The 24,891-nt window shown below is 47.5% G+C and overlaps 1 pseudogene; it reads left to right on the forward strand.

The window, feature by feature from the left end:
* The first annotated feature begins 11,493 nt into the window (after window positions 1–11,493).
* Window positions 11,494–23,710, forward strand: LOC125554777 (uncharacterized; annotated as a pseudogene).
* Window positions 23,711–24,891: the final 1,181 nt, after the last annotated feature.

Here is a 24,891-nt window from a genome sequence, read left to right on the forward strand (position 1 = left end):
CCGGATTCAGAGGCTCTAAATCCAGTCAGCGGAAAAAATCATTCAAAAGGAATCCCAGGGGCCCGTCCAGCTTGGACCGAATACTCGACCGCTTGTGCCAGATACATGGCACCCCCGAAAAGCCGGCCAATCACACCAACAGGGACTGTTGGGTGTTCAAGCAGGCAGGCAGATTAAGCACCAACAATGAAGACAAGGGGTTGCATAGCGATGACGACGAGGAGCCCTGGCCGCCGAACAACAATGGACAGAAGGGTTTTGTAACGCCCTCAATGCGGCTATATCTCCCACGTGTCGAAGCACGACTTAGAGGCATAACCGCATTGAAAGCAATGTCGCAAGTGAGGTAATCTTCACACAACCCATGTAATACATAAGGGAAAGAGATACATAGTTGGCTTACAATCGCCACTTCACACAATTACATGAATAAAGCATTACATCAACCAGATACAATCAAGGTCCGACTACGGAACCAAAATAAAAGAAGAACCCCAAATGCGACAAGGTCCCCGATCGTCCCGACTGGGCTCCACTACTGAACAACTAGAACGAAACAACACAAGGACAAGATCTTCATCGAGCTCCTCCTGAGCAGGGTTGCGTCATCTGTACGGACTCATCGGCACCTACAAGCTGGTTTTGGAAGTATTTGTGAGTCACAGGGACTCGGCAATCTCGCACCCTCGCGATCAAGACTATTTAAGCTTATAGGAAGGGTAAAAGGTATGAGGTGGAGCTGCAGCAAGCGACTAGCATATATGGTGGCTAAAACATACTCAAATGAGAGCGAGAAGAGAAGGCAAAGCACGATCGTGAAACTATGATCAAGAAGTGATCATAGAACAACCTATGTCAAGCATAACTCCAACACCGTGTTCACTTCCCGGACTCCGCCGGAAAGAGACCATCACGGTTACACACGCGGTTGATATATTTTAATTAAGGTCAACTTCAGGTTTTCTACAACCGGACATTAACAAATTCCCATCTGCCCATAACCGCGGGCACGGCTTTCGAAAGTTCAAAACCCTGCAGGGGTGTCCCAACTTAGCCCATCACAAGCTCTCACGGTCAACGAAGGAATAGACCTCCTCCCGAGACGTTCCGATCAGACTCGGTATCCCGGTACAACAAGACATTTCGATAGGGTAAAACTAAACCAGCAACACCGCCCGAATGTGCCGACAAATCCTGATAGGAGCTGCACATATCTCTTTCTCAAGGCACACTCAGATTGTCTTAGGTACGGGTAGGCCAGCCCAGAGTTGCCCCTGGTGGTCACCGGCAGCTGACAGGTTGGACCAACACTCAGAGGAGCACTGGCCCGGGGGGGTAAAATAATGATGACCCTCAGGAGCGCGACTCCCAAGGGAAAAGAAAAGGCTAGGTGGCAAATGGTAAAACCAATGTTGGGCATTGCTGGAAGAGCTTTACTTAAGGCGAACTATCAAGGGGTTCCCATTATTACCCAACCGCGTAAGGAACGCAAAATCTGGGAACATAACACCGATATGACGGAAACTAGGGCGGCAAGAGTGGAACAAAACACCAGGCATAAGGCCGAGCCTTCCACCCTTTACCAAGTGTATAGATGCATTAATTAAATAAGATATATAGTGATATCCCAACAAGTAAACATGTTCCAACAAGGAACGGTATCTCCATGTTCCAACAAGGAACAAACTTCAATCTTCACCTGCAACTAACAACGCTATAAGAGGGGCTGAGCAAAGCGGTAACATAGCCAAACAACGGTTTGCTAGGACATGGTGGGTTAGAGGTTTGACATGGCAATTTGGGAGGCTTGAAAGCAAGTGGTAGGCATCGTAGCATGGCATAGCAAAAGAGCGAGCATCTAGCAAAGCAAAGATAGAAGTGATTTCGAGGGTATGATCATCTTGCCCGAAATCCCGCTAGGAAGAAGAACGCGTCCATGAAGAAGACAAACGGACGTAGACGGACGGTTACTCACAATGCAACTTTATCGGAACTAACCCGAAGAAGCAACACCGGAAAGAAACAAACAATCATAGTAAACAACCAACACAAGAACATGGTATGATATGCGAGATGCGGTATGCGATGCATATGCATGATTGGACAAGGAATGCATGAACCTGGCCTCAACTTGGAAAATCAAGTGTGCCACTGGAAAGATGAGATGAAATCGCTTGAAAACGATGTAAAGATCACCGGAATCGGAGTTATGGTTTGGAAATGGCAAGCAATTCAAATATGGCATCGATCTGTGATTTACAGCAAGTAGCCATCTAAAAGCAACAAGATGAACATGCTACAGCACTCAAACATGACAACAAAATACATGGCAGGGATCCATTCATGATGCTTAACAAAAGTCTAGCACTGAGCTATGGCTAATTCATCCATTAACAGGTTCAAACAAGCATGGCAAAATTGCAAACGGTAAACAGATTTCAGACTTAGTGAAATTAACACAAGCCTGGAATTTCAGATCAGATAGCACTCTTCGGAGCATAAAAACTATATGCTACAGGACGTGAACATGGAAAAGTAAAGCATGGCATGGAACTACTCAAAGATCTTAAAAAAAGTCCCTTAGTGACCTTGAGCCAAAAGGGATCAGAAAATACAATTGCAAGCATGTGAACATGGCAAAAACATAATCAGATTACAGACTTAGTGAAAACTAGAGCATGCTGAAAACAGATATCAAGCAGGCATGTTTACGAGCTCGATGCACTCACTACATAGCAAGGCATGACAATCTAAGCATACACCCATCAAGAATACACAAAATGCAAGCTAGACATGGCAAGAACAATAACATAGCATGCACGGATCAACTACAACATCCTCGGCAAAATCGCTAACAAGTAGACAATCTGCCCAGATTCACGAAGTGGCAAAAGTAGAGCTCGATTGACTCAAGCTAGGGTGCTCCATAAATGGAAACAAAGACATGTATGGATAGAGCACTACAATATGAACAAAACATCCTTACTGATCATCCTCAAAAGAGGCACGGATCACTAGGAAACAACATGAACATATGGCATAATGAGATAAACAGGTCAAGGACTTAGGGGAAATGCTAAGTCCCTGAAATCAGCATTACCAAGTGCCTCAGTTGGCAAGCTTGTGCTAGTCACCACACACATCACAAAAATACATGGGTTGCACCTCTGGAAAGATGACAAAACCCTTAACAAAACATATGTAGGGCTCAGGGGCATATCATGCACACAATAATCATGGCAAAAATGACAAATATCTAAATGGAGCAGCAGATGTGACAATTATCTCAAATAGTACTCTTCCAACAGCATTTCGGGCATCAAGATGAACTCAAATGAAAATGATGCAATGAGATGAAATGATATACCCTCTGAGACGAACATTTTGATATGCTATATGCCCAAATCGGAGCTACGGGTGCGGAGTTATAGCATGATGAAGATGGCACAAAAAATTAGGGTTAGGGAGGCAAAAGTCAACCTCCGAATTCCAGATCCAGATCCAGCACGCGGACCGAGGAGATCGCCGGAGTTTCCTGTAGCCACCGGAGAAGAAGAGGCGGTCGGCGAGGGCGCGGTGGTCACCGGAGCTTCAAGGAGTCGGGGAGCTCGCCGGACGGTGATGTCGGCGGCCGGGCGGAGAGGCGACCATGGCGAGGAGGCGCAGTGGAGGACGGCGGGGTGGCTCGCCGTGGCCGGTGGGCAACTCCGGCGGCGACCGAAGCATGCGGCGGCGCGGGGCACCCGAGGCGGCAGGGGGCGGCCGAGGTGGCAGGGCCGACCAGGCGCGGGGCGGCGGCGCGCGCTTGCGGCGACCGAGCGGTGGCGGAGCGGATCGGGGCCCGGGCGGGCCTGCCCTGGACCCGGCGGGCTGCGGGAGGTGGGAGGCGCGCGGTGGGACAGGTGGCGTTGTCCGGTAGGCTGAGGCAGCGGAGGCGATGACGTGGCACACTCCGATTGGCTGGAGTGATGTGGCCGGCGAGATGGACGCGTCCGCCGGTGGGCGGACATGTCCGGCGGCGCGGAGGAAGTTGGATCTAGGGTTGGACTGCGAGATTTTTCGGGGGAGGCCACATATTTATAGGTAGAGGGAGCTAGGAGAGTCCAAATGAGGTGCGGTTTTCGGCCACGCGATCGTGATCTAACGCTCTAGATGATGGAGAGGGTTTTGGTGGGTTTTGGGCCGAATTTGAGGGGTGTTGGGCTGCAACAAACACGAGGCCTTCTCGGTCCGTCGGTTAACCGTTGGAGCATCAAACGAAGTCCAAATGATACGAAACTTGACAGGCGGTCTACCGGTAGTAAACCAAGGACGCATGGCAAATCTCGGTCCATCCGGAAATGTTTAATCCCCACACGAAAGAAAGGTAGAAATGACCACCGGAGGAGAACGGAGCGCCGGAATGCAAAACGGACAACGGGGAAAATGCTTGGATGCATGAGACGAACACGTATGCAAATGAAATGCACATGATGACATGATATGTAATGCATGACACGCAAGCAATGACAAGGCAACAACAATGAATAACTGGAGGACACGTGGCACATCGGTCACGGGGCGTTACAACACTCCACCACTACGAGAGGATCTCGTCCCGAGATCTAGAATGGCACCAGAGGGACAACGGAAGAGAAAGAGAAGAGGTAAAACTAAGTTGCTTCTTTTACAAGCGACTGAAACCAAAGAACCTTGAAAAGGTTGAGCAAAATGAAAGAAAGAAAGCAACGGAGAAGAGCAAAGTTGAAAGCACTCCGTTAAGAAAGAGGAATAAGAACAAACCGATTCGGGTAGCACTTCGGTTGAAAAGAGATGAAGACTTGATAAAATGAGAGAGCTTGAGCAAAAGGGACACAACACTCCGGTTAAATTGATAAACCAAGAAAAGAATAGGATCCTGACAAGAACAATAAGAAGGTTTGAAGAGAGCAGCAACACAATGCCTCCGGAACAAAAGTAAGAATGGAATGAATGAAGGGAAAAAACAAGAGCACGCTTACAACAAATGCTAGAATAGAATTGTTGGAAAACCAACAATGAAAAGAATAATCTTGATATGGTCTTATCGAATACATCTCAGATTATGAGGTGACAACCTGCCACTCACGGGAAGAAGAATTGAATTGATATGGACAAGGAGACGAGAAAGTATTTCACCGGAAGGATAAAGAAGAGCTTGGGTGAAATATAAACACCATGATAGCAACAATCCTCAGGGAAGGCTTTAGGTGAAACATGACACAAGATAACTCCAACGAAGAGATTGATGGACTTAAAAGACAAAGCATCTCAAACCAAGAATGTGGTATGAAGAACCACCGGAAATAAGGAATTAATCAATTGGATGAACAAGAACAAGAATTATGTTATGCGTATCCTTCACCAATTTAAATTTCATGACAAACAACGGATTTGGCATACTACTTATTCTTGTAGAAAAGTATTAAGATAGATATCGCGCCAACTTGGGAAGGTATAGAACGAACCACCGGAAGGGTTTGGGAGAACGAACGAATTGATATGATAACGAATGACGAGAACTCTTGAACGAACCACCGTAAGAATTAAAATGACCGAAGGGAAGATAAAGGAACACCGGGAAGAATTATGTAATGAACGAGGATACTTGAGAGAATTTAGATACAAGTGAACGAAGGGATCATGAACTGATTAGAGATCACTTGCACTAAGCACCGGTAAGATTTGGAGAACCATAGCTGAAAGCTGAGAATGAATAAATTCTGAGATGATGGGCTCCGGAGAACAAACTGAGAAGACTCTTGTATTACTCCGGATAGGTGAAAAGAATTCTCACGATCAAAACAATTACGAGAGGATGGCAACAAGCTAGAATCACGAATCTTGAAGAGAATGGAGCAAGATTAAAGATAAACTCTTCTTCGGTCTTCAAAAGCTGATAATGACGACGAGAAACACCACCATGAATTGTTGAGATGCTCTGGAATGAAGAAGAATGGAAAAGTTGAAACAACGATGAAAAGAATTTGGAAGATCTTGGAGAGAGGCATTTGATTGATGATAATTCATTCTTACGTCAAACTTCAAAATGAATTTGAAAAGCTCCGGGAAAAATAAGAAGAGTCAGGTAAGATCCTCGGAAAAGACCTGTGGGTTAGGCCACTCAAAAGAAACACAGTTGAGATGATTTAAAGAGAGAGATTGCACCGGTTGAATTAAAATACTTGAATGAGATAACATCCTCGAAAGAGCTTGAACAAATGTAGAGTGGAAACACGAATCTTCGAGATATCTTGACCAGTCCGGAACAATTGAATAGCGAGAAGTGGATGATTACAAGGTGCACCAGTATGATAAAACTTCTGAAACGAGGAAAGGATATGATCAACACCAAAAGCTTGAATTGAATTCATCGAAGATGAAAAGAATGAAGAATGACGAACTTGAAGCTCCATTAGAATCTTCCTGAGAATCACCGGATAAGAACATTGATGGAGAAAAATGGAGAGACTTCATAACCAATAAGATGGATACTTGACTAAGAAAATCCGAGTCCTTGACAAAACAAGGGTGGGTGGGCAGGAAAACAAAGACAATTTGGGATGGATGAAACGAACACCGTTGAGAAGAACTGATAATTGATCTTGCGAATGTTGAAGTGATCGGATCCACTTGAAGAGAAAACACGCCGGTTGAAAAGGATTGACATGACAATCTCGATGATCGAGAAGGATTGGTATCCACATAGAAATATGAGAACACCGTTTGGAAAAGGTATGGAATCAACATTTGACTTCGAAGCAACTCGAATACCACAACTCAAAACAAAACAAAGGATTGGCTTGCAGAATAAGCCGGAACAAACATATGATAGAGATTTCGTTCGAAGTTTTCGTGGTGGGGCCTACACGGGCTCGATCGTACAGCACCATCATGTACAAGGCAGTGCACATGACATACGAAGCGTCCCCAAGTCGGCATAGCCAAGGACTCTTTAAGACACAACGAGACCACTGTAAAACCGACCGTGAATAGGCGGACCACTAGACGTCGAACCCCAATTTCATATCATACATCTGTCGGAAAGATATCCTAAGAACTACTTGAATTCCCACTTATAAACTCCCGAAACTTTCCGGTTATGCAATCAGGTGTTGGGGATACAGGGGAAGCATAATATCTCACCCAAAACTAGCAAATCCTACATCCAGCTGTATCCATCCTTCAACACATAACCAATAAACCTTCGGAAATCATCTACCTCAACCTTCGAAAAGCATCCGTTATACAAGTTATGGCAATACTCCCGAACTCCCGCCCCAGTACTGGGTGGCGTCGAGGTTATCTCACCAACGAACTGCATAGAAGAGATTTTCGATGTCGGCATACTAAACTCAGGTATTCCAGAACTGCAACGATAAAATTATGATGACAACACCTCAGAGCTCAACTCCCCGGGACACTTCCACAAAACCCCTGACAGGAGGCACCAAGACAATGTTCTCGTCATAAAACCATCGGAACAATTCCAAGATACCCGCGTGATCCTAAAAAAATTTAGTGAAATTTGAGAAGAGAAGAGTCAAAACTCTACGTCAGGATGCCTTACCAGAGCGATGAGGAGACTGGGAAGTAAAAAGAATTCCTAAACTCTCCGGTATATAATTCCTAAATGACTCAAAACATTTTTCTAGACACAACTCGGCCGCTAAAAACAATCAAGCAATGGGGGCTCCTATGGTCGGGGAAGGCTCTGATTACCAACTTGTAACGCCCTCGATGCGGCTATATCTCCCACGTGTCGAAGCACGACTTAGAGGCATAACCGCATTGAAAGCAATGTCGCAAGTGAGGTAATCTTCACACAACCCATGTAATACATAAGGGAAAGAGATACATAGTTGGCTTACAATCGCCACTTCACACAATTACATGAATAAAGCATTACATCAATCAGATACAATCAAGGTCCGACTATGGAACCAAAATAAAAGAAGAACCCCAAATGCGACAAGGTCCCCGATCGTCCCGACTGGGCTCCACTACTGAACAACTAGAACGAAACAACACAAGGACAAGATCTTCATCGAGCTCCTCCTGAGCAGGGTTGCGTCATCTGTACGGACTCATCGGCACCTGCAAGCTGGTTTTGGAAGTATCTGTGAGTCACGGGGACTCGGCAATCTCGCACCCTCGCGATCAAGACTATTTAAGCTTATAGGAAGGGTAACAGGTATGAGGTGGAGCTGCAGCAAGCGACTAGCATATATGGTGGCTAAAACATACGCAAATGAGAGCGAGAAGAGAAGGCAAAGCATGATCGTGAAACTATCATCAAGAAGTGATCCTAGAACAACCTACGTCAAGCATAACTCCAACACCGTGTTCACTTCCCGGACTCCACCGGAAAGAGACCATCACGGTTACACACGCGGTTGATATATTTTAATGAAGGTCAACTTCAGGTTTTCTACAACCGGACATTAACAAATTCCATCTGCCCATAACCGCGGGCACGGCTTTCGAAAGTTCAAAACCCTGCAGGGGTGTCCCAACTTAGCCCATCACAAGCTGTCACGGTCAACGAAGGAATAGACCTCCTCCCGAGACGTTCCGATCAGACTCGGTATCCCGGTACAACAAGACATTTCGACAGGGTAAAACTAAACCAGCAACACCGCCCGAATGTGCCGACAAATCCTAATAGGAGCTGCACATATCTCTTTCTCAGGGTACACTCAGATTGTCTTAGGTACGGGTAAGCCAGCCCAGAGTTGCCCCTGGTGGTCACCGGCAGCTGACAGGTTGGACCAACACTCAGAGGAGCACTGGCCCGGGGGGGTAAAATAATGATGACCCTCAGGAGCGCGACTCCCAAGGGAAAAGAAAAGGCTAGGTGGCAAATGGTAAAACCAATGTTGGGCATTGCTGGAAGAGCTTTACTTAAGGCGAACTGTCAAGGGGTTCCCATTATTACCCAATCGCGTAAGGAACGCAAAATCCGGGAACATAACACCAATATGACGGAAACTAGGGCGGCAACAGTGGAACAAAACACCAGGCATAAGGCCGAGCCTTCCACCCTTTAACAAGTGTATAGATGCATTAATTAAATAAGATATATAGTGATATCCCAACGAGTAAACATGTTCCAACAAGGAACGGTATCTCCATGTTCCAACAAGGAACAAACTTCAATCTTCACTTGCAACTAACAACGCTATAAGAGGGGCTGAGCAAAGCGGTAACATAGCCAAACAACGATTTGCTAGGACATGGTGGGTTAGAGGTTTGCCATGGCAATTTGGGAGGCTTGAAAGCAAGTGGTAGGCATCGTAGCATGGCATAGCAAAAGAGCGAGCATCTAGCAAAACAAAGATAGAAGTGATTTCGAGGGTATGATCATCTTGCCTGAAATCCCGCAAGGAAGAAGAACGCATCCATGAAGAAGACAAACGGAACGTAGACGGACGGTTACTCACAATGCAACGTTATTGGAACCAACCCGAAGAAGCAACACCGGAAAGAAACAAACAATCATAGTAAACAACCAACACATGAACATGGTATGATATGCGAGATGCGGTATGCGATGCATATGCATGATTGGACAAGGAATGCATGAACCTGGCCTCAACTTGGAAAACCAAGTGTGCCACTGGAAAGATGAGATGAAATCGCTTGAAAATGATGTAAAGATCACCGGAATCGGAGTTACGGTTTGGAAATGGCAAGCAATTCAAATATGGCATCGATCTGTGATTTACAGCAAGTAGCCATCTAAAAGCAACAAGATGAACATGCTACAGCACTCAAACATGACAACAAAATACATGGCAGGGATCCATTCATGATGCTTAACAAAAGTCTAGCACTGAGCTTTGGCTAATTCATCCATTAACAGGTTCAAACAAGCATGGCAAAATTGCAAATGGTAAAAAGATCTCATACTTAGTGAAATTAACACAAGCCTGGAATTTCAGATCAGATAGCACTCTTCGGAGCATAAAAACTATATGCTACAGGACGTGAACATGGAAAAGTAAAGCATGGCATGGAACTACTCAAAGATCTTAAAAAAGTCCCTTAGTGACCTTGAGCCAAAAGGGATCAGAAAATACAATTGCAAGCATGTGAACATGGCAAAAATATAATCAGATTACAGACTTAGTGAAAACTCAAGCATGCTGAAAACAGATATCAAGCAGGCATGTTTACGAGCTCGATGCACTCACTACAGAGCAAGGCATGACAATCTAAGCATACACCCATCAAGAATACACAAAATGCAAGCTAGACATGGCAAGATCAATAACATAGCATGCACGGATCAACTACAACATCCTCGGCAAAATCGCTAACAAGTAGACAATCTGCCCAGATTCACGAAGTGGCAAAAGTAGAGCTCGATCGACTCAAGATAGGGTGCTTCATAAATGCAAACAAAGACACGGATGGATAGAGCACTACAATATTAACAAAACATCCTTACTGATCATCCTGAAAAGATGCACGAATCACTAGGAAACAACATGAACATATGGCATAATGATATAAACAGGTCAAGGACTTAGGGGAAATGCTAAGTCCCTGAAATCAGCATTACCAAGTGCCTCAGTTGGCAAGCTTGTGCTAGTCACCACACACATCACAAAAATACATGGGTTGCACCTCTGGAAAGATGACAAAACCCTTAACAAAACATATGTAGGGCTCAGGGGCATATCATGCACACAATAATCATGGCAAAAATGACAAATATCTAAATGGAGCAGCAGATCTGACAATTATCTCAAATAGCACTGTTCCAACAGCATTTCGGGCATCAAGATGAACTCAAATGAAAATGATGCAGTGATATGAAATGATGTACTCTTTGAGACGAACATTTTGATATGCTATATGCCCAAATCGGAGCTACGGATGCGGAGTTATAGCATGATGAAGATGGCACAAAAAATTAGGGTTAGGGAGGCAAAAGTCAACCTCCGAATTCCAGATCCAGATCCAGCACGCAGACCGAGGAGATTGCCGGAGTTTCCTGTAGCCACCGGAGAAGAAGAGGCGGCCGGCGAGGGAGCGGTGGTCACCGGAGCTTCAAGGAGTCGGGGAGCTCGTCGGACGGCGAGGTCGGCGGCCTGGCGGAGAGGCGACCGTGGCGAGGAGGCGCGGTGGAGGACGGCGGGGTGGCTCGCCGTGGCCAGTGGGCAACTCCGACGGCGACCGGAGCATGCGGTGGTGCGGGGCGCCCGAGGCGGCACGGGGCGGCCGAGGCGGCAGGGCCGACCAGGCGCGGGGCGGCGGCGCACGCTTGCGGTGACCGAGCGGTGGCGGAGCGGATCGGGGCCCGGGCGGGCCTGCCCTGGGCCCGGCGGGCCGCGGGAGGTGGGAGGCACGCGGTGGGACAGGTGGCGTTGTCCGGTAGGCTGAGGCGGCGGAGGCGATGATGTGGCACACTCCGATTGGCTGGAGTGATGTGGCCGGCGAGATGGACGCGTCCGCCAGTGGGCGGACATGTCCGGCGGCGCGGAGAAAGTTGGATCTAGGGTTGGACTGCGAGATTTTTCGGGGGAGGCCACATATTTATAGGTAGAGGGAGCTAGGAGAGTCCAAATGAGGTGCGGTTTTCGGCCACGCGATCGTGATCGAACGCTCTAGATGATGGAGAGGGTTTTGGTGGGTTTTGGGCCGAATTGGAGGGGTGTTGGGCTGCAACAAACAGGAGGCCTTCTCGGTCCCTCGGTTAACCGTTGGAGCATCAAACGAAGTCCAAATGGTACGAAACTTGACAGGCGGTCTACCGGTAGTAAACCAAGACCGCATGGCAAATCTCGGTCCAATCCGGAAATTTTTAATCCCCACACATGAAAGAAAGGTAGAAATGACCACCGGAATAGAACGGAGCGCCGGAATGCAAAACGGACAACGGGGAAAATGCTTGGATGCATGAGACGAACACGTATGCAAATGAAATGCACATGATGACATGATATGCAATGCATGACACGCAAGCAATGACAAGGCAACAACAACGAATAACTAGAGGACACGTGGCACATCGGTCACGGGGCGTTACAAGTTTTCCCCCACAAGTGCGGACGGTGAACATGATATACGCCACCCACGTCCCCAAGAGGGAGCGGAAGCGCGCGTTAAGGGACGTATATGCGGTAGAGCCAGTCGCCCCAAAGTTCAACCCATGGTCCTTCTGCCCGATCACCTTTGATCGAAGAGACCATCCCACTAGCATCTGTCATGGCGGATTCGCCGCATTGGTTCTTGGCCCAATTATTGACGGATTTCATCTCACTAGAGTCCTTATGGACGGCGGCAGTAGCCTGAACCTGCTTTACCAGGATACAGTGCGGAAAATGGGCATAGATCCCTCGAGAATTAAGCCCACCAAAACGACCTTTAAAGGCGTAATACCAGGTGTAGAGGCCAGCTGTACAGGCTTAGTCACACTTGAAGTGGTTTTCGGATCTCCGGATAATTTCCGAAGCGAGGAGTTAATCTTCGACATAGTCCCGTTCCGCAGTGGCTACCATGCACTGCTCGGGCGAACCGCATTCGCCAAGTTCAATGCGGTCCCGCACTACGCATACCTTAAGCTCAAGATGCCAGGCCCTCGAGGAGTAATTACGGTCAATGGAAACACCAAACGCTCCCTCCGAACGGAGGAGCACACGGCGGCCCTTGCAGCGGAAGTACAAAGCAGCCTCTCCAGGCAGTTCTCCAGTCCGGCCATTAAACGTCCGGACACAGTCAAGCGTGCCCGGAGTAACCTACAACAAGACCGCCTGGCACGTTCCGAGCAGGCGTAGCAATGCGGCCCCAACCCCAACCCCCGCAAAAAGGCGACGCCAGTACTTCGCGTACATAACTACGCCCTAGAAATACCAAGGGCATAGGGGGAGGGGCGCCATCACGGCATGCCCAAAACACGGCTTAAACCGCACCAGGGGCTGCCGACTTTTTTTATACTTTTCTCTTACTTCCAGGACTCTACTCTTTGGAAGGCTTGTTCGGCAGTTCAATTGCCGCACAAACGATGCAAGGACCAGGGAAGCAGACAAGCCATGCCTCATTACGGAAATCCCAGGTGGTCTCTATCACGAGCAGTATACCTGTTTCGCATACTATCCCGCAGCTTGCCCCTGAAGCAGACATGTTAAATAGTCCAACTTTTCGTTTATCACATCACTTGTATCGTTCTGCTTTGATCGCAGCTATTTTAATGACCAATGCATAGCTTTTGTCTATTTTTGCATTACCTTTTTTTAATATATATATATATATATGTTCCTTCATGACATGTTGCACCCGTACACTTTGGTACGGCCAAAATACGCCAGGGGCTTCAGTACCCCTCAACACGGTGTGAGAAGTCCGAACACTTTAACAAGTGCGGCACCCCGAACTTATAGCATTATATGCATCGGCTCCGAATCATGTTTTGGGTCAATAGTTGGGTTTGCCCGGCTCCTATGTTTTGGTGCCTTACGTTCCGCTATAACGGCTAAGGTAGCACTAAGAGAACCACTGCAATTGTGCCCCAGTTGAGCTGGGCCGAGCACCTCAATGGAGAAAGCTAAAACTGACTGTCATGATGAAGCGAGAGTTGGTCGCTGTTCGAGAGGTTTTTTGAGTCCCTAAAGACTTATGCCGCTTCGGGCGAGGAGTCGGCTCTGTCCGGCCAAGGCGTGGATAGCGCCCCGAAATCGGTCTACCGAATACTAGGGGCTTCGCCAACATTTAAAATTATAGAATTCTATGGCTAAGTGAGAGTGTTCATGCATTATAGTCCGATTGCCTCGTTCGTTGGGCTGAGCTCCTCCCTCGAAGGACCCAAATATGGGAAAAAGAGCGCCCAGGTTTATCCCCGAACACCCCAGCACTAGCGGCATGGGGGCAGAAGCCGACGACTCGCCATCTCTTAGTATTGATAAACAGCCGCACAGAAGGTAATATTTTAAATTCAAGCAGCATTGCTTAGCACATATGAACAAGTTTTCAGCGCACAGGATAACACGAGTGGGTTTTACTCAAAAAATACATCCTTGGTACATTCATCCGCAACAAGGCAGGCACCCTTCAGAACATCCTTATAATAATTCTTGGGCTTGCGATGCTTTTTCCCCGGCGGTGGCCCGTCCCTCACAAGCTTCTTCGCATCCAGCTTGCTCCAGTGCACCTTAGCACGGGCAAGGGCCCTACGGGCACCTTCAATGCAGACGGAGCGCTTGATGTCTTCAAGCCTCGAACAGGCCTCCACCAGCCGCCGCACCAGCCCGAAATAGCTCCCAGGCAGAGCCTCTCCAGGCCACAGCCAAACTAGGAGGCCCTTCACGGCCTGTTCAGCCACCTTGTGGAGCTCGACCAGTTGCTTCAGCTGGTCGCTCAGGGGCACGGGGTGTCCGGCCTCAGCGTATTGAGAACAGAACACCTTCTCCGTCGAGCTGCCCTCCTTGGCTCGATAAAATGCGACGGCATCAGATACACTCCGGGGAAGATCTGCGAACGCTCCTGGAGAGCTCCGGATTCGGGTAAGTAACAGGTAACTCACATTTATGTGTTTGCTTTGCATAAAGAATGCCTTACCCACCGCAATCTTCTTCACCTCATCCAACTCCTGGAGGGTCTTCTGGGACTCGGCCTTGGCAGACTTGGCATTTTCTATAGCTGCCGCGAGCTCGGACGCCCGCATCTTCGAGTCAAGCTCCAAACTCTCATGTTTCTTCATGAGAACCTGGAGCTCTTGCCGCACCTTGCCAACCTCATCCTCATACCTCTCCCGCTCGGTGCGCTCCACGGCCGCACTCTTCTCGGCTTCGAGCAGCGCTTGCTTAAGGGTCGCCACCTCAGACGTGGCCCCTACAATAGACATGTTAATCCTGTCATTTTTTGCAATTGCACCTTTTTATATACATTTTCAAACAGGGTATTTCTTACCTTCCTTCTCCTCGAGCTGCTTCTTGGCACGCCCGAGCTCTTGCTCGGACTTCTCGAGACTCTGCTTCAGCACGTCCACTTCCGCAGTCAGTGCGACGGACGCTAGCAGAGAAGCCTGCATACGCATATTGACTCCTTTTGTTAGACTCCTGCGAATTCTTTGATCCTCTATTCGGCTTTTCTTCCCGAACGCCCAACAGAGCATCAGGGGCTACTGTCTATGCGGTAACATTATTTGAACATTCTTTACTTACCTCAAAGCCTGTTAAAAGGCTTGTACAAGCTTCAGTCAGTCCGCTTTCGGCGGACTGAACCTTCTGGATCACCGCACTCATAATAGTGCGGTGCCCCTCGTCGATGGAGGCACCTTGGAGTGCCTCCAACATATTGCCCGGTGCCTCCGGTTGGACGAAGGCCACCGGCACGGTAGGCTTACTCCTCTTGGAAGGAGGTCGCCCACCGGACTCTGGAACCCTTGAAGATTCCGGAGCTGTGTCCGGCCTTAAGCCGGACTTGGAGCCCTGGGGGGTTTCATCCCCTTTACTCCTGGAGTCCGGGAGGTCGCCTTGCGGCGCCTCCAGGACCACCTCCTCCCGGCTTGGAACCTGTTGGGACAACACTTTGGTGTCGTCCGCAGGCCGGGGGGATGAAGCCGTCGGAAGCGAGTTCACCTCCGACGGGTCCAGTGAGCCGCTCGACGATGCGTCGAGCCGGTCTTTGGGTGGGCTGCATAAACATATTCGACATAAGGAAAAGTTGTGCGAAAACGAATACTATGAATTACACCGGTATCCGGACACTTATGATTTCGCCAGGGGCTTGGCCCTGGGCTGCCACTCCTCTTCGTCGTCGTCGGTGTTGGTGGAGCAGTCCGGAGGAAGGGTTTTCCCCTTCTTGGACCCTCCAGCCTCCTCGGAGAGGGCGGCCTTCCTTTTCTTCTCTCCTCCCGCTGGAGGGGGAGGGGTCTCTTCTTCTTCCTCCTCGTCTTCACGAGAGGAAGGGGCTTCGGGACCGTCGGATGACTAATCCGACACCTCCTGGCGCCGGGCACTCTTTCGAGTCCCCATGGCCCTTTTCATGGCCTTCTTCTCCGGCACCACATAGGGCGCCGGAACCAGCAGCTTCGCCAAGCGAGCATCCGCTGGGCCTTCAGGCAGAGGAGCCGGACAGTTGATCTGTCCGGACGTCGCCACCCAATCCTATCAAAGATAAGGGAACTCAGATCCCGCATAGAGTCAAACTATGAAAAACTGATACCCTGTAAAAGGACAAAAACGGCTTACCACATGAGCGTGATGCTGAGTACTGAATCCGCGGTCCTCGGCAGCGGATGTGGGAGCCTCGACGCCCTTGAAAAGCACCCTCCAGGCATCTTCGTACGTCGTGTCAAAGAGCCTGTTTAGAGTTTGATGCTGCGCGGGGTCGAACTCCCACAAGTTGAAGGCCCGTCATTGACACGGGAGGATCAGGCGGATGAGCATAACCTAGACTATGTTGACAAGCTTGAGCTTCTTGTCCACCAGGGTTTGGATGCATGTTTGGAGTCCGGTCAGCTCTCCTTTTTTACCCCACGACAGGCCGGTCTCCTTCCAGGAGGTGAGTCGCGTAGGGGGTCCGGACCGAAACTCGGGGGCTACGACCCATTCGGGGTCGCACGGCTCGGTGATGTAAAACCACCCCGATTGCCACCCCTTCAGGGTCTCCACAAAGGAGCCCTCGAGCCACAGGACGTTGGCCATGTTGCCAACCATGGCACCGCCGCACTCCGCCTGGCTGCCGCACACCACCTTCGGCTTGACGTTGAAGGTCTTTAGCCATAAGCCGAAATGAGGGCGGATGCGGAGGAAAGCCTCGCACACGACGATAAACGCCGAGATGTTGAGGACGAAGTTTGGGGCCAGATCGTGGAAATCCAGGCCGTAGTAGAACATGAGCCCCCGGACAAATGAATGCAGAGGCAAGCCCAGTCCGTGGAGGAAATGAGGGAGGAATACCACCCTCTCATGGGGCCTGGGAGTGGGGATGAGTTTCCCCGTTCCGGGAAGCCGGTGCGCGATGTTGCTAGCCAGATATCTGGCCTTCCTCAGCTTTTTGATATGTCCCTCCGTGACGGAGGAGACAATCCACTTGCCTCCCGCTCTGGACATGACTGGAGAAGGTCGAGGTGGTAGTGCGGACTTGGGCGCTGGAGCTCGAATGTGCAAGAATGGATAGGCAAAGGACGAAGAAGGCGTGGGTGAAAAGGTGGATCCTTATCCCCTTATATGGGTGGGCGCGACTACATGCCCCCACCAGCCTGGTAAAACTTGCTTATCTTCAAGCACCGTAATCAAAGGCACGGTTGGGTTACCCACGCCCGTATTGATGAGAATCCCGGAATAAAGGGACACGGTCTCTGCTTTGACAAGACGTGCCAAGGAAACCGCCTCGCATGACGCGCTGAGGTGGGATAATGAAATGATTTGGATAAAGGCTTGGCCATGGCGTGTCGCACCACGGAATACGTCAGCAGATTAGATTTGTGTTAATATTATTATTCTCTCTATGGCAATATGTGGAAACTTATTTTGCAGAGAAGGACACTATCTTTGTGTTCAAAATCTTCTATGGAGTGCTTGGAGGAGGAACCCGCCTTGCAATGCTAAAGACAATTTGCGCGCCGGACTCGTCATCATTGAAGCCTGGTTCAGGGGCTACTGAGGGAGTCCTGGATTAGGGGGTGTTTGGATAGCCGAATTATACCTTCAGCCGGACTCCTGGACTATGAAGATACAAGATTGAAGACTCTGTCCCGTGTCCAGAAGGGATTTTCCTTGGCGTGGAAGGCAAGCTTGGCGATACGGATGTTCAGATCTCCTACCATTGTAACCGACTCTATGTAACCCTAACCCTATCCGGTGTCTATATAAACCGGAGGGTTCTAGTCCGTAGGACAACATACACATCTACAATCATACCATAGGCTAGCTTCTAGGGTTTAGCCTCTTTGATCTCGTGGTAGATCAACTCTTGTACTACCCATATCACCAATATGAATCAAGCAGGACGTAGGGTTTTACCTCCGTCGAGAGAGCCCGAACCTGGTTAAAACTTCGTGTCCCCTGCCTCCTGTTACCATCTGGTCTACACGCACAGTTCGGGACCCCCTACCCGAGATCCGCCGGTTTTGACACCGACACTTATAGTGATGAGCATTACCGAGAGGTCCCGGAGATACCTCTCTAACAATCAGAGTGACAAATCCTAATCTCGATCTATGCCAACTCAACAAACACCATTGGAGACACCTGTAGAGCATCTTTATAGTCACCCAGTTATGTTGTGATGTTTGATAGCACACTAAATGTTCCTCCGGTATTCGGGAGTTGCATAATCTCATAGTCATAGGAACATGTATAAGTTATGAAGAAAGCAATAGCAACAAACTAAACAATCATCGTGCTAAGGTAACGGATGGGTCAAGTTAATCACATCATTCTCTAATGATGTGATCCTGTTAATCAAATGACAACTCTTTGTCCATGGCTAGGAAACTTAACCATCTTTGATTAACGAGCTAGTCAAGTAGAGGCATACTAGTGACACTCAGTTTGTCTATGTATGCACACATGTACTAAGTTTCCGGTTAATGCAATTCTAGCATGAATAATAAACATTTACCATGATATAAGGAAATATACATAACAACTTTATTATTGCCTCTAGGGCATATTTCCTTCAAACCCATCACCGCCCAGCAAGCCTACGATGGAATTACTCACGCACGGCAAGCATCATGAAATTGGTGATGGAGGAAGGCTGGTGATGATGATTGCAATGATTTCCCCTCTCCGGAGCCCTGAACGGACTCTAGATCCGTCCTCCCGATGAAGAACAGTGGGTAACGGTGGCTCCATATCGTAAAACATGATGAATCCTTCTCCCTGATTTTGTCTTCCCGAATGTGAATATATAGAGTTGGAGTTGAGGTCGGTGGAGGTCCAGGGGACCCACAAGGCAGGGGGGCATGCCCTATGGGGGGCGCCCCCACCCTTGTGGACAGCTGGTGGATCCCCTCTAGTTGATTCTTTCGCCAATATTTTTTATTAATTCAAAAAATATTCTCCGTGAATTTTCAGGTCATTCCGAGAACTTTTATTTCTGCACAAAAATAACACCAAGGTAATTCTGCTCAAAACAACATCAGTCCGGGTTAGTTCCATTCAAATCATGCAAATTAGAGTCCAAAACAAGGGCAAAAGAGTTTGGAAAAGTAGATATGATGGAGACGTATCACGTTTCCACTATACCAAAATCTTTACGTGATGTGCTAGGCCTTCATGATTTGGATGAATGTTCCCTTAATTTTCACTTAGAGGATTCCACTATTAAGAAAGTTTTGATAGAATAAATGATGCGCTTATTCTTGCAAATAGAAATTATGTGCCCATCGATTTCATTTTCCTTTATATTGATTGTTATCGGTCTTTTCCTATAATACTTGGTAGGCCTTTCCTATGTACCATAGGTGTTATTATTGATATGAAAGAAGGTAATACAACATTCCAATTTCCATTAAAGAAAGGAACGGAACACTCCCCTAGAAATAGAATTAAGCCACCATATGAATCTATTACATCGGATTGATCTGATAGGAGATCATTGTATTGAAAATAAAGAGAGAGAGAGAGAGAGAGAGAGAGAGAGAGATAAAGCCATCCAGCTACTGCTATGGACCCGTACGTCCTGTGGGAACTACTCACACATCATCATGTAGGCAGCAAGGTTGATGAAGATGGCCTCCCCAATGGTTTCCCCCTCCTGCAGAGTATCGACAAAGGGCTCCAGATGGGATCATAATAGAACAGAGGCTTGCAGCGGCGGGAGAATTATTTCAGGTCCCACTTCGAGGATTTTGGAATATTAGGAATTTATAGGCCATAAATTAGGGCAAAAGGAGCATCAGGGGGTCAACAAGCTCACCCAACGCGCCTACCACCCAGGGCGTGCCACCAGGGCTTGTGGCCCCCTCGTGTCTTTTGGTCTCTCCCTGAAGCTTCTAGGACCTCTTATATTCTAGAAAAAACCACTGTAAAGTTTCATCGTGTTTGGACTTTGATAGGTATGGTTTTTTTGCAAAACAAAAAACATGCAAAAAAATAGGAACTAACACTAGCTAGGGACTAAGTTAATAGGTTAGTCCATAAAAAACATATGAGATGGCATATAAAGCATAAAAAGCGATAATATAATAGCATGAAACAAAAAAATTATAGATACGTTGGAGATGTATCAACGACCGGGGCCCGGAAGATAAACTCAAAGAAGAAGCATCATCATCTGTCCAAGTGCCGCACCTATGAGGACTAAAAGAACCTGACCTAAACTACTAAGCAAAGCAAAGACACCAGGATTCCACTCCCTACCGCCGGCCGTTGGAGCGGGAGGTAGAGGGGAGGTGAATCTATGGATTCCATGGCGAAGCCTGGAGGGGTTTGCCCTAGCCGCTTAGGTTTTGTGGGAGGAAAATGAGAGGAAGTCACATACAACTCTCATATGATCCTTTGTTTCCTCCCTTTACCATATCACCTTCATGATATTACCGGCGCACTGAGCATACACGCATGGTTTGGTGTAGAGAGGGACCTTCAATAGTGCCTCACCAACATAGTGAGATTAAAGTCATTGAGATATGTAAGTCCCATGTCACATTTCTTCTTTGGCACACACATCCTCCACTGAAAGAACCAATGCATACAAGTATGAGCATCATTGCGTCCCACTATAATTGTGCCATTGTATGTGTTATTCCTTGCACACTCTTTTCAGAATTTTGAAAACTAATATATTTGCTTGCCACCACTTTTAGCAAGATTTCTTTGCAGTCTAAAAACAAAGTGTATTCCTTCCATCCATTCGGCTTTAACATATAGGCCTTGCAAATGTTCAAAGCAGTTACTATGGCCAACTTCTAACATTGTAGGTGAAACCAAGATCTAACACATGGCATATGTTTGCTCCAACTTGAACCTCGTATTGGGTTGAAAAAATATTAGATTTTGCAACCCACACCAGTTGTCCAGAGTAGAATACAGACAATAATCATCTAACGCTTACCATAGTGAAGTTGCATTATCCATGTCTGCCCTTGTTAGAACTAGAGATCATGCTTGCATTTTCTGCTTTATTTTCTTTATTATATACTCCATGTGTCTCAAAATATAAGACTATGGTACAAAACCTTTTCCTTCAAACAAAACCGACCGTAAATTATCTTTTTGACGAGGGGTATATAGAATAGGAGTTTTTGCCACAAAGTTATCACAAGTCGCGCCTTACTCACGTGATCGCACGTGACTTCTATATCGCTAACCTAGTTGCCCCCTATCTCCAAAGCCGGAGGAGCACGAGGAGGATATGGAAGCGTCGGAGGTGGAAGGGGAGGATGTGGTGGTGGGGCAGATGCCAACGTTCATGGTCCCAAAGCACATCAATAAGCGCGCCCTCAAGAACAAGGCCCTCTCCGTCTCCCTCGACAATAAAGCCCTCAAGTACGGTACGCAACCTCCTTCGGTTCTCTGGGCTGTAGCGGCACAGTGCGATTTGTGTTTGCGTGGGCTTTTAATTTTTTCTAACGTGAATCTTGGATCTATAGGGATTTCGTGACTGGGTTTCACAAGAGAAAGAAGAAGAGGAGAAAGGAGGCGCAGAGGATTACGTAGGAGAAGGACAGACGGAAGCGAATAGAGGCTCGCAAGAAGGTGAGAAGCTCTCACACGGCATTCTACTTTTCTGTGTTCTTAGAGCATCTCCAACGGATGGTTTAAATTTTGGTGCCAGTTGTTCCTCTCCATGTGCACCATCATAATCAAAGTAGTATCCTCCCCTTCGGCCCACTCATATTCCTCTTCGGAGGAGGAATCATCCCACAAAGAGAATTCAAATGAACTCATCTACAACACAATACTTTCCATCACAATCGACTCCTACATCGCAATAAAAAACGAAAAAATGAATTATTTTTACCTTAGAGGCTTTTTGCCGAACACATAGTGGGCACCGAAGGAGCAGCGGTCGCCGGCGCAGCTAGGAATGGGCTCAGGGGTGGTGCACCGAAGGAGCAGTGGTCGCCGCTGTAGCTAGGAATGGGCTCAGGGATGGTGCACCGAAGGAGCAGCGATCTTTGTGACGTCGACAAGCTGGGGGTAGCGGCAGGAACCGCCGTCGCCTCGTCGTCTGGCAGCTGAGAGCTCTGAAGGAGTAGTAGCTCTGCGGTGGTAGCGGCGGTCATGTGGGGGTCACGGCGGCCACTAATGGATCTCCAAGGCGAGCACCGGTACTTCGCGGCCATTTCGGGCGGTGGTGGGCGGGGGACGGCCGGAATTGCTGCAAATCGGGCTTCGGTGGATCCTGAACCAGCGACGGCGGCGGGGGTTGTTGCGGGCGTTCGGAGCGACGGGAATGGGCGGTGGAGTGGCGGCTGGGCCGGGGCGGGTGGTGGACTTGCGGCGGTGGCTGCAACGGCGAGATCTAGCCGGAATCGATGTTTGGTGGTGGCGGGGGAAACTTCAGCGTGGCAGTTGCAGTTCACGCAGCTGTGTTTGTGTTTTGAGGAAGCCGGTAGATATTTGCAGCACTTGGGCCAAAATTTGGGGCTACTCAAATTTTTTTGCATCACTAAATAGATCATCTTCTGCTGGAGCTGGTTTTTTGTGCCAAGTGCCCAAATAACAGTTTTTTGGGCACCGCCGCTGTTTTACGTCATCTGTTTGAGATGCTCTTATTATTCTTTGGATGTTTTATTGATTTAGTAATAATTGGTCAAAAGCAAATATTTTCAAGAGAAGGTTGATTGACCATCGTTTCCTCTATTATTATGTGCCCACCGGACTGTAGGATCCTTAGGCGCCAACATTTGGAGAAGTCTAGGAAGAAGTGTATCATCAGAATGAATGAAAAGCTGAATGGTTGTATCCTACATGGGGTGCATTTTTCTTGGGTTAATGCTACCAATAACTGATAGGGATCACTAGTGGAACATTAGGTAAGGGTACTGCAAAGATTTGTTGTGTTGGGTCATTGGGTGGTATGTTGAAGGGAAGATGCCTAGAGCTGTGGAATACACAATGCATTCCTCAGAGCTCGACCATGTGCTTTCTGGTATGGGAAAACATGCAAGAAACCAGTTTTCTCTGTTAGACTGAAGGGTGATTTGATGAAACAGGAATGGTAGGGACAGCACTGAATCTGGGCTTACTGTCATTTCAAGTAGATTATCTAGCGTGTTCCTGTCACATAAATAATATGGACAAGACTTGAAGGGTTTACTGACCAGTTTCATTTTATGTATTTCCAGAGAAAGCAAGAGAAAGAGATTTCTCTATACGATAAAGTCGTGTCATCAAAAAATGCGGATGGTCAAGACGGTGATGGTGATGGTGATGAGATGGATGCAGCTGCTCCTGGTGAGTAAGAGGGATGAGATTAACTTTACAGCAGTTACTGGCATGATGTTTGTTAATCCTATTGTGCCTTATTTGGTGCTTATGTAGAAATCAACACATATGAAGATGGCGGGACTAGAATAACAGTAGTCACCAGTGAAATTACTCATGGAGAGGAGGATGACCAGAAACCCGTGTCAAGGAGCTATGCTAAGAAGAGTTGCGGTGTGGTTAGTGCCAAGAAGCAGCCCAGTTTAGGTGTGAAGAAGAAGCCGCCATCAAAGAGGCAATTCGGCAAAAGCAAGAAGACTAAGAAGGTTAACATGAGTAGACGGAAGAACAAAGGAAAGCATTGACGTTGTGTATGCCTGTGGCTGTGGACGGACGGGCCTGAGTTGCATTTATTTTATTTTAAGATAAAGAAGATAACAAATTTGGTTATGAATTGAGTTCCTGTTGCTGCATTTGTGTTGTTCTGGCAATTTCCTTGTCATGGTAGGACAAAGGCAACAGACGCCTTGGTCGATGCCAGCGAGGGCGCTCCCCTTCAGTACTCTGGCCGATGCTGCACTCTCTCATCGTCTCCTCCCCGACCCTTTCTTCTCCTTCCCCAGCACAGGAGCCTGGGGTCGTTGTCTCGGTCAGTAGTTTGCCTCCACACTATTTTCCCTTCGGTTGCTCTTCTGGATTGAATCATCATCTATTGTTACCCTAGAATACTGGGGAGTCAAAATGTTTTGGCGTTCGCTCTGCTACCTGGTTTGTGTGCTAAACAGCTATTTCCATCAAGAAAAGAAAATCATTGATGCATCAGCCTTATCATGTACTAGTATTTGTCTCAGACCCTCATGTTTCATTCACTGGAAGTTGGCAAGGATCTTACTATATTCTACTCTTGTGTTGATTACATCTTTCTACTTGTGAAATATGTCCTTGAGCTTGTAAGCTGCTTTCAAGAAAAGTTATTGGGTCTAGTACTTGCTTAGAGGTTATGTATGTTGTTGACAACATTTTCACTCGCATGCCATGTCCTGCTCATTGTCGCATTTCAAGAATATATGATAATTTATCCAACCTTTTCCCTGTTGTTCAAATGTATCACACGATTTTGCAAGTCACAAATCTTGTGCACTTTCTCTGGATGTATTATCACCAACTACTTAATAGCCCTATATTGGATTTATAAGTCGCCAACACCAAACAATTTATTGTTTTTTCCGCCTCTTATTCACTAGTAACCTGGAAGATATATTTCCTCCTTCATCCTAGTGAAGAGGCAACTTATTCAAATAAAAAATTTATAAGAATATTTTGCACGACATGAAACAATAAATGTTCTTGCCTCATTCAGGAAAATGTTGTTTTGCGTGTATCGTGATGTATGAATGTTCATGTCTCTGGCACACAAACATACATGAAACTGGACAGCTCCCTAACTAATATGAAACTGCCATTAGCCATAAATTATAAAGTCACTAAATAAGCCAATCTATCACTAGTGCTGAAAAGCCTAGCTATGGCGTGCCAAAAAGAGCCT

The sequence above is a fragment of the Triticum urartu genome, chromosome 4A (genome assembly GCF_056163025.1).
Source record: "Triticum urartu cultivar PI428250 chromosome 4A, HENAU_Tu73, whole genome shotgun sequence".
Lineage (NCBI taxonomy): Eukaryota > Viridiplantae > Streptophyta > Magnoliopsida > Poales > Poaceae > Triticum > Triticum urartu.